Source organism: Megalobrama amblycephala, linkage group LG23 (assembly GCF_018812025.1).
Source record: "Megalobrama amblycephala isolate DHTTF-2021 linkage group LG23, ASM1881202v1, whole genome shotgun sequence".
Lineage (NCBI taxonomy): Eukaryota > Metazoa > Chordata > Actinopteri > Cypriniformes > Xenocyprididae > Megalobrama > Megalobrama amblycephala.
In genome coordinates this window covers 11,531,784-11,543,350 of record NC_063066.1, presented here as the reverse complement: position 1 = coordinate 11,543,350, position 11,567 = coordinate 11,531,784, and the positions used below count along the sequence as shown (strand labels likewise).

Below are 11,567 nucleotides of genomic sequence, written 5' to 3'. Positions count from 1 at the left end.
TGCTTGGAAAGCATTAATTTTGAACAGTGACTTCAACATTTCTAAAAAAAACAACAATAACTAAATAACATGACTATCATATAAGATTTTTCTCTTTCTCTCTGTTTCGCTAGTGTGCCAATGTTTACTCATTGGCACTGGAATAACCCCCAATCTCATACGGTTCTTATTACTGGTATGATTCTAGAAGGTAAACATGCAACACTTGTTTGTTGGAAAACTTAAACTTTATTTTAAACCAACATATTCTGGTTCACAGGCCTTGAAGAATTTCCTTGTAAATAACAAGCACAGCCTTTACAAGAAAACGTTCACCAATTAACAAATGAAGACTGCAGATGCAAAAGCCTCTAAGTGCCATCTGAAATTTTCTTCTAAAATCAGCATTTTTATCAAGCTCGTTAAGCTTGATAAAAATGCTCATTTTAGAAGAAAATTTCAGATGGCAATTAGAGGCTTTTGCATCTGAAGTATTCAAAAGTTGCTAGTTTTAGGGTTGTGTGTCATTCAGGATTGAATTTGAATTTAAGAGGCATTCTCAATTCAATCCTGAATGGCGCTCAACCATAAAACTAGAAAGATTTATTGACTGGTGAACTTGATGTGAATTGAGGTAGGAATGAGAATTGCCATTCACTTTTGAATCTAAAGGCCATTTGACCCTTAGCAAAGATCCGCACCCCTTAGTTACAGTTGCTTTGTCCGACAAGCCGTGGCGCTCCAAAGACTATAGAATAACACAAGACGTGTCACTTGTATTGTTTTGAATGGGAGAAAGTGTAACGCGCAATATGGCGGAATAAGTCCCGCCTTCTAAATAAGAGCCAATCGCCGATTGGTAAAGTCATCGCGTCACTTTAGCGGCCGTTAGAATCACCGGTTTCTATAGAAACAGTCAGACGCGCGCCTCCGAAGAGACGCGCATTTAGGTCTGCGCATGCGCATTAGCTTGATCCAGTCTGAAAAATACAGTTTTTTTTGTCATGATTTGAGCGTTTAGAAACTAAATTTATGAGCCGGTTGTTGTTAGATTTCATTGGTGATTTCAAATATGAAATTTAATCGTAAGGTTGGTGAACAGTTTTGGAGAATTTGATGTTTCCCCATTCAAAGAGATTGCATGATGCCCAGGATGCCCGAGAGGCGTTTCAAAGATGGCCGCCGAGTGAAATGACTTGTCTTAAAGGGACTTTGGGCGCTCTCACGCTACACGCAGTGAAAAATACATCGCGGAGCAAAGAGGATACTGACAACACGTCGACAGACAAGACAAAGCAGGTTACTTATGATATTAAACAAAGTCCCAGCTTTCAAACTGTATAGTTTTTTAAGAAATTCAAACCGTTTTGTGGCTATTTAATGTGTTGTGACAGATTGCTGTAGCGCGTCAGCTCAAGAGGCTCGTAAACTGATCATCTCTTACTACTAGTTCATGTATAGCATCAAATAAACATGAATGAACATGAGAAGGAGTGTTGTTTCAAACGCGGAAAGATGTCAATTACAACATTTTTCAAGTTTAACTCCAGCAAGGTTAATCTTCTAACTCCTGACTGCTTTGTCGGAAAAAAATGGCGGATTCGGCTTTCTGATTGGTTAGAACGCTTGTCAATCAAACTCCCTGCGAAGGGTCAATTCACACTGCACAGGCAAACGCCAACAAACAATTTGTCAGATGGATTTAGAATTGTATGAAAAAAACTGTCATGTTCACACTGCCTCAACAGTCCCCAACAAACACTGAAGCTCCGTCTGAAATCGCGTACCGTTGAGTAGGTACTACATTTGAAATAAAATTTACTTCACGGACATTGAAAAAGTACGTTCTATAAAGTAGGAATGCGTGTAGTATGAATGAATTCGGATGTACTACATCCGCCATGTTGTTACTGTCATATGACCTACCAGCGTCAGTACCAACCAGTGGCGATTTCTTTAAGACTGCAAGGGAAGCTCGGCTTCCCTTATAATGTCACAAAATTAATGGTCAAATATGTACTATTGTATTAACATTTTATTGACTAAAAATGCGTTAGAAAACGTTCATCTCAAAGACGAGTTCGTTCAGAATCAGTTACATATAGCAGGTCGGCTGACTCGATTCCTTCTCATACATACATTCCCGCAGCGTCACAGTGCATTTCCCTATTGAAGCCCAGCGTCCATTGACTTCAATGGGGCTGCTTTGAACGGTTTTTTTCAGCGCTTCGAAACTAGACGGTCATTGGATAAACGCTGCGATTATGTCCCGCCCACGGACGCTCAGCGTCTCTGGGGGTGAATGGGGAGTGGGCTGGCCCGGACTCCGAGCTTCTGCGTGATGATTGGAGGGTCTGTCGAAATACTGCATCTCCTTTTGACTGACAGCGATTCTGTACTATAAGGAATCACTGAAGCTATTCGCGCTCAGTCCCATCACGGATTTCTCAAGTTAAGTCGAAATAAAAACTGCTGCAACCTATTTCTTTGATATTTGCTTGGCGAAATTGCTTGATTTTCATCATACATTTCACACAATTATACACCACATTCCTTGTTTCAGTTTTACAGAGTTTAATATTTTTTTTTAGATCGTTCATTCATTCATTCCTTCCTTCATTCATTCATTCATTAAGCAGCCTAGCTCTGCTGGCCATTGAGAGGACACTGGTCAAGTCACTTGAAAAGACTCCTAGTTGGTATGACAGGGTCACAGACCATTTTCTTGAAAAGGAACGTAGGGCAGAATTTACTTTTAAATAAATAGACAATTTTATGATGTAGGTCGAAAATGAGCTTCCCCTCTCTGACAGACCAGTAGCCGCCACTGGTACCAACACTGGTTCCTTCAACTCCATTCACAAATCCTCTCCCGTGGCCTCATGGGATAGTAAAGTGTCATCGTATGTGCACTTCAGAATCTCACCGGAAGTAGTAAGTCATCCGGGTACTCTTCACCTACTGTTTTTCGAATACTATGAACTCGGACATACTCAGTTTGCATACGTACTATATAGTAGAGAAGAAATTTACACAACCCTGGCTATAGTTTACCTTATCTACCCCCGGTTTTCTACTTCCATGCACATTTGACGAAATCGCAAGAGAATAACATTCCAAGCTTCTAGTATGAATCTCTCAATATATGTTTGTCTCTGTTGGCAGAGAGTTGGGGTCATGTGGGCATTTCAGTAACTCTACCTGACAGTGCCGATACAGTGATGTATTGTTAAGGTGAGGCCTATACTAGAATGTGGTGACAGGGCCAGTAGTGGATTTAACAACATCTCAGGCAAGAGCTTCCTGTAAAAACAAAGCTCTTAAGCAGCCAATTTATGGTCCCTTCGCAATCTGGAGTAATGCCTATTTCTCTTGTTACCGTGGCAGTGAGCCTCTGGCACACGCAGAGTTGTGTTTGAATGGTAGAAACGTACATGACTTCATTGTGCTGTGATACAGTGAGCTGCCCGTGGCAGAACAGCAACAGAACGAGAGAAGAGGAAGATCTCAATTCCGTCCTATGGCATGAATAATGCTGCTGAATGGAAGAGCCAGATGTTTATTTAATGGAGGGCCTCGCAAAACCCACCAGAGTGCTTCTATTATTCTAAAGCCCTTAACTCTGGGCCCTTCAATACGGTTTAAACAGTTTAAACATTCATCAAACTGCAATCAGCATTCTGAAGAGGCAGATGAAACACCGACGGACAAAATTAGACGTAATGTCTTTTATTAAAACACTGTGGATGTATTCTGTAAAACAAAGTGGATGTATGATGAACTGAAACGAATACAAAGTGAGAAAATGCCCCAGTTGAATTCCTTCTATTAAAGTCAAATCTGTCTTTTGCTCCACTTTTCTGTTTTTCTCTTGCCCCCTCCCCCTTTCTTTTTTTCCCACTAACTCTTTGTTTCTCATTCCCCGTGTTCGATGTGCAGCTACTACGGCTTTGATTGCTGTAAATTGGTACTTTTTTTTGGGAAACAAAGCAGTTTAAATGACCTGACAAAGTTCATTCAGGTGCCTCCACGTCATTCACTTGTATTCGATAACATCAGCCCGCTTCTCATTTATGTGGGACGTTCACACTGTGTTTTCATTGGCCGGGCATTCGGCCAGTGCCAGAGGAGTTATGGACAGGTGTCACAAGCAACTTCTGTCTCTTCTGCCTTTCCTGTTTTTCCCATGAGGGCAGCTAGATTCTGCAGACTAGACACTGAACAGAGGTTAACTGCTGTGACCTTAGAGAGCACAACAACCTGCATCTTACAGAGTTGGACCTCGGGGACCTGTGGGAGTTTTCTGTGCATCTGGTATTGAAGTCGTCGGGCCGTGGGACTGGACTGATGCAGACTATTAGATGGTACTGATCACAATATGCTTAAGGCACAATTGTAAACACATTAAACTCATTTTGAACTTTAGTCAGTTAGTAACAGGTCTGGTGTGATAGTTCAATACCACAAGTAAATAAAATGAGAAAATGTCACGTCTTGCTTGTTTATTCCTTGTCTGTGAGCATCATTAGCACACATTTATCTAATGTACATACACACACACACACAAGCATGCATGCATAAAAATCTATGTATTTTTATTTAAATTAGCATATACCATAGACTCACCCTTAACTATATCAAGAAAAAAAAACGTTTTGCATTTTTATACGGAAGAGGATTAGGGCCAAGCAATAATAAAAAAATAAAACCATCTCAAGATTAAAGTTGTTAAATTTCGAGAAAAAACTCGTTAAATTTCAAGAAAAAAGTTGAGATAAAATGTTGAGAATAAACTCGTTAAATTACGAGAAAAAAGTCGTTAAATTAGGAGAATAAATTAGTTAAATTATGAGAAAAATGTTGTTAAATTTCGAGAAAAAAGTCGAGATAAAATGTTGAGAATAAAGTCATTAAATTACGAGAAAAAACTCGTTAAATTTCAAGGAAAAAAATCAAGATAAAATGTTTCAGAATAATCTCATTACATTACGAGAAAAAAGTTGTTAAATTACGAGAACAAATTCATTAAATTATGAGAAAAATGTCGTTAAATTTCGAGAAAAAAGTCGAGATAAAATGTTGAGAATAAACTCATTAAATTATGAGAAAAAACTCGTTAAATTTCGAGAAAAAAGTCGAGATAAAATGTTGAGAATAAAGTCATTAAATTACGAGAAAAAAGTCGTTAAATTTCAAGAAAAAAGTTGAGATAAAATGTTGAGAATAAACTCGTTAAATTACGAGAAAAAAGTCGTTAAATTAGGAGAATAAATTCGTTAAATTATGAGAAAAATGTTAAATTTCAAGAAAAAAATCGAGATAAAATGTTGAGAATAAAGTCATTAAATTACGAGAAAAAACTCGTTAAATTTCAAGGAAAAAAATCAAGATAAAATGTTTCAGAATAATCTCGTTACATTACGAGAAAAAAGTTGTTAAATTACGAGAACAAATTCATTAAATTATGAGAAAAAACTCGTTAAATTTCGAGAAAAAAGTCGAGATAAAATGTTGAGAATAAAGTCATTAAATTACGAGAAAAAAGTCGTTAAATTTCGAGAAAAAAGTCGAGATAAAATGTTGAGAATAAAGTCATTAAATTACGAGAAAAAAGTCGTTAAATTTCGAGAAAAAAGTCAAGATAAAATGTTGAGAATAAAGTCATTAAATTACGAGAATAAACTCATTAAATTAAGAGAAAAAAGTCGTTAAATTACGAGAACAAATTTGTTAAATTACGAGAATACATTTATTTAATGACTTTATTCTCAACATTTTATCTCGGCTTTTTTCTCAAAATTTAACGACATTTTTCTCATAATTTAACGAATTTGTTCTCGTAATTTAATGAATTTTTTCTCGTAATTTAATGACTTTATTCTCAACATTTTATCTCGACTTTTTTCTCGAAATTTAACAACTTTAATCTCGAGATGGTTTTATTTTTTTATTATTGCTTGGCCCTAATCCTCTTCCGTATTTTTAGAATATTAATAATAAAAGAATATATTTTTTATACATTTTGTGTACAATTTTGTCCACAAACACATTTCTTTTTCTATCACGATTGGTAATTTGTGCAGACTTTGTGCATTTTTTTTGATCTGGAATTAATTATATTTATTTGAATCCTCAACCTACAAGACAGAGGGAGGAAAACAGGAAACAGATGTGAGAGAGCAAAAAAGGAATGAACATGTTAATCACATAAAGGAAGAGATAAAACAACCCTGACAAACATCACATCTTGATAAGGCAGTTGTATGATTGTGTGTTGCATAAGTACAAATCAACCCCGGTCTTACACATGCTCCCTGGGTGGAGGTGATGTAGCGAGTATGTGATTGGCAATAAAAAAACGTGGTTGTGGCAGTGCATGTCTTGTTCTCCTGACAGGCAGAGCACTGTTTGCACGGCCGGGGGTGAGACTCAGATGCGTGGCCTGACTCAGACAAGCCTGCAAATGCAGAGAGAGAATCCCACCATTTTCTGATAATGATGTGATGTGCTTTCTCAGCTGTCTGTGCCTGCTCTCTAAATGTTTTTTTTTTTTTTTTTATGACAGATAAGCGCAGTGAACTAAAAGGCTGTTTAAAGCTGTCAGGACCTGACAACCATTACCCTCTCATTTACATGTCTCTAAGCATGCTCCGTCAGGACGACTCACAACTCTGAAGCACCTTCTTTTATGAACTACACCTTTCCCTCTCTCTCCCCTTTTTTGCTACTTTCTCAGTGCTTGGTAACAAGATTATGTATATGAGGGATGAGCAAATGCACAGAATTTATTAACTAAAATGGTGCCAATTCTTCAGTGGGAATTGAATATGCCACACCCCACAGGATGTTGAACAAGATATGCAATTCAAGACATTGAACAGTTTTTCAACAGAGGACATTCATTACTGTGTATAATATAATATAATATAATTTTAACAACTTATGAAAGTGCACCGGGGGTAAAAGGCTTAAGGTGCCTCAGGGTAAAAGGCGCATTTGATTTTATTTTCCTTTAAACCATTAGATGGCACAAAAACTGCATTTTACAAAACATCCGCTTTTCAAGATGCATGTGGAAATTTGGCTGATCTTTGACACAATAGTTTGCTGTTGGAGCTAAACACACAAATGTCCACCTATAAATATCATATTTATTTGTTACAACTGTAAAGCTATATTAAGATCTCATTCAATGCTTTCAGAATTTTTACTTTTTAAAATATTTTGTTTCTCTATTTTTAAAATTAACATTTTAATGACAATATATTTATTGAACAAAAATGAATTCTTTTTTTTAATTGAAATAAACAGAAAATAGTACAAACTTTATATGAACGTAGACATTATTAAAAACATATTTTTTAGCTAAAAGATTTGTATCAATACTGTGAGCCCCCTCGCCACCTCATACATTTATAAGTTTTAGATTTTTAAACAAAATAAACCACTTTTATGATTTATTTTTACACAAAATCTGCTGCTCCATAAATGTTCAATAAAAACATATATATATATATATATATATATATTATTATTATTATTTTTTTATTTTTTTTTTTTTTCACTGCAATCATACATTACGGGCATAGTGAAAAGCACTTTTTTTCTTAAGGTGTGCCTTTAGCCCCATTGGACCCTACAGTATTTTAATAATATGAGTATGAGAAATTAATTTCAACACGTTTCTCATTAGGCACTGAGTGTGAGCAAAAGAGCTGGATAGGATTTTAAGAAAGGATAGATTTTAAGAAAGAAATATTTTACGTGATCTTCAAATTTTTAAAGTCCAAGACTGCGTTCTGCAATAATATTGACTGCTCACTTTGATCAAATATTCACTGCTAGAATCTGTAGTAGAGCATAGTGTCTAATGAGCCAAACCTTGATAATGCATCATGCATTGACACATCTAGATGTGGATGAGGGCATCAAGATGGAGTAAAGACCCATTCACCCCAAGGACAAACTATGTTTTTATAAGTTGGAAAGTCCACAACACAACTATAATAATAATGACACAGATGAACGATATCATTGGAATCACTCTCAGAAGAAAAATAAAAACATTGACAGCCAATCAGAATTTACCTGAGAGCAGCAGATGACGTAATTGCAGGGGTGCGTATAATAAACAGAACATTTTTGTGCATTGATGTAAATGCTAATATAGTTATAGTTATCATTCTTTGTGTGAACGGCCCTTAAGTGTGTTATTATTATATCTGGCTAATGTAGAAGGTGTCATTCAGAAAGTATGCTTGATTCTTAGTGCACGCTGGTATATTTGAACTTTAAGATCAAGAAGCCTGTGAAAAGTTTTCTTGCCAAAGTCACCCCACTTCTGCAGCACATACAGGTCTGACATAAATAACACTTGCCCTGTCTCTGTGACGGATGATTGGATATAATCGGAAAAACATAATGGGGCGCACAAAACACCTTGACCATACAGTATAAACAGTACAGTATATCTGACCAGTGCACTGCAGAGCACACTTTTGAATTGTCATTACTAAGTTTGTTGCATAAACTCCTTTTTTTGTATTGAGATCCCTCTGCTTCTATCACTCTAATCACCCTTAGTCTAATATTGGATGAAATTCTGCCTCTTCCTCCTCTCTGACCTTCAGCCTCCTCATGTTCTCTATCCTTTCTCAAACGCTGCAGCCCACCCCTTGTTGCTCGTGTTTCCATCTTGACAGGTCCGTGGTGTGAGTCGGAGGGTTGTGCCTCCTGCCTGGAGCTTTCTATCTCCTCACAGAAGCAGCTGTTTTCACACAACTGTATCATCCTCTTGGGCTCCGGTGGGATTCCATGCAGCATCGTTAATCACAGCACCTCGTGCCTTCCTGGAGCTGAACCTCTTCTGCGGCACCATCCATCATAAAAAAGCAGAGTATGTGCTTTGGCTTTTCAGAAATAAATTGAGACACTACAAAAAAAAAAAAAAAAAAAAAAAAAAAAGAGAAAAGCAATTAAGGAAGGTGTTTGGCCTATCATTCACAAGCTAATGGTTTAAAATCCATGATCAGAGAGCAGGAAGGGTTTTACTTTTCTGTACTTTTGATCCAATCAGTCAGCTGAAAACTGATAAAGAGGCCGGATAAAAGATGGTTTGCATTTGAGTCCTACTGTAATGGGCAGAAGTTTCGGCCAAGGTTGAGGATTGACTGTGCCTAGCTTGGCCGGTTTTCCTGCTACAGTTTGGATTTACCTGCATTTCTATACAAATGGGATAAAAAGGATTTCAATGTTCAAAAGGAATTCAAAAACAAAGAGGCTTTAAAAAGAGATTCACTGAAAACATTTGCAAGAGAAGTTGCAGTGTCTGATTTCATGAAAGAATCATTTGTCGGATCTTTAAAGTGAATCAATTGTTTCAGTTTACAAAACCACTCTGAAAGAGTAGTTCACAAATTTGATTTAATCTTCATCACAGTCTTAAACAAATAACACAAATGACATCTTCATATCTTAATTGAACACACCATGTAAAGATTCACAGCACGAAAATATGCGAACGCTTTGATCTAATAACTGGATTGCGCTCTTTTGGCGACAAAAACATTTACCAAACGTTTCCTGTAACTGCAGGTCAGACCTGCACAACATCCAGGAGGATTTTCTGCACCATTTCTTTTTACAAACTTTTGTTTATTCCTGTGCTTTTGGGTAACAGTCTTGTTGCATCACCCAACTTCTGTTGAGCGTCTATTGGTGGACAGATGGCCTTACATTCTTCTGTAAAATGTCCTGATAAACTTGTTCTGTCGATAATAGCAAGCTGTCCAGGCCCTGAGGCAACAAACAGCCACAAACCATCATTGCCTCTCCACCATATACTGTAGTACTTTACAGTTGGGATGAAATGTTGGTGTGCTGTGCCTTTTTAAAAAAAAAAAAATAAAAAAAAATAACCTTTGGCTTCATCTGTCCACAGAATATTTTAAATATAAAAAAATATGAGATCCTTTACATCATAAATATTCTGCACTATGATCTATCAGTCATCTTTGCAGGACGCCCACTCCTATGGAGAGCAGCAACAATGCTGAACTTTCTCCACTTATGTACAGTTTGTCTTACCATCAAGATATTTCTGTAACGCTTTCTTGCTTTGTGCAAATCAACAGTTCTTAATCTTAAGCAGATTGTTTGTCTGTTGTTGTGATTTAGTTCAAATGTTATGACCAATTTCAGCTGACATCCAGAAAAGCTTTGCATAATTTTTCCTGCAAATGTATACGCACTATATCACTCAAGCTAGGTCTAAACAGTTTTGATATATGGGGTCAGTAAGATTTCTTAATGTTTTTGAAAGAAGTCTCTGATCACGAATGCTGCATTTATTTGATCAAAAATACAGTTAAACAGTAATACTGTGAAATATTATTATAATTTAAAATAATAGCTTTAAATTTTAACATTCTAAATATTATAAATATATGTAATAATAATTAAATACAAATTTATTGTTTATATTTTAATGCCATTACTCCAGTCCTCAGAGTCAAATGATCCTTCAGAAGTCATTCTAATATGTTATAGGTAATGTGTCTGCTTACGTTTTGGGTGAGTTTGACACGTGTTTAAGTTCAGATTCCTGTGTTTCAGTTCGTTTCTAGGGTTTTTCTTTGATTGAAGTTATACACCTGTGGCTTGTTTTGTTAATTAGTTTGCTCTGGTATTTAAGCACTGTGTTTTGTTCTGTTCATTGTCCATTCACGTCGCATTGTTCTTGTTTGGTCTGATCCTGATTTTGCCCAGAGTGTTTTTGTTTCTTGTGTTAAAGTTTAATAAACAGAAACTGTTTGCAATTAGATCCTGCCTCTCACCTCCTTTCTGCAACCGACTGTGACTGCAGAACAGACCGATCTAATGGATCCAGTACAAATCCTCCTCCTCTCACGGGGGGAACGTTCCCTGGAGAGACACAAACAGGACTTCTTGGATTTAAACTACCTAGTCCACTATGACAATGATAGCCTGTGTGTGTTTTTCAGCGTGCCTGCCCAGAGACGGTCCAAGGGACGTTTGTGGAGTATGTAGAATAGGTGTTCTACACAATGGTTCCCCCTTTACCATCTGCGAGAGAGAGGAGTCGTCCAGCGCACCTGCAGTGCATCCGCAGCCACCAGCCCTGTGGACAGAGCCCACCGCAGACATGGAGCCCGAGCCCGCCACAATTTCTACACCACGAGTACAAACAATCGCCCTTTTTTTTTCAAGATCTTTGAAGAATAGAAAGTTTAAAGCATTAATTTGAAATGGAAACATTTTGTAATAATATTAACAAATATTAGATAAAAGTCTTTACTGTCTTTTTTGATCAATTGAAATCATCCTTGCAGAAATACAAGACTTAGGATACAAACATCTACAAAAGTGTAGCTTTTGAGTCTGGATTAGATTATTCCTTGTTAGCTATAGAATTAGTGTGATATCATCTATGCTTTGGATAAAGTTGAACTCTCTGTTCGCATGTTTAGCATTCACACTGGCAAATAATCCTCTGATCTTTACTGAGAAAAGGGAGCGGTGGAGGATTTTGCTGTTGAAAGCAAAAGAAGAGATAATGTATGCTGAGT

The 11,567-nt window shown here is 36.8% G+C and overlaps 1 long non-coding RNA gene across 1 annotated transcript; it reads right to left on the bottom strand.

The window, feature by feature from the left end:
• Positions 1-8,794: 8,794 nt before the first annotated feature.
• On the bottom strand, positions 8,795-10,902 carry LOC125259436. The gene is made up of 3 exons (XR_007182805.1): positions 10,815-10,902; positions 9,031-9,201; positions 8,795-8,911 (listed from the first exon to the last, which is right to left on the bottom strand). It is a non-coding gene; the product is annotated as an uncharacterized LOC125259436 (long non-coding RNA).
• Between the last annotated feature and the right edge of the window lie 665 nt (positions 10,903-11,567).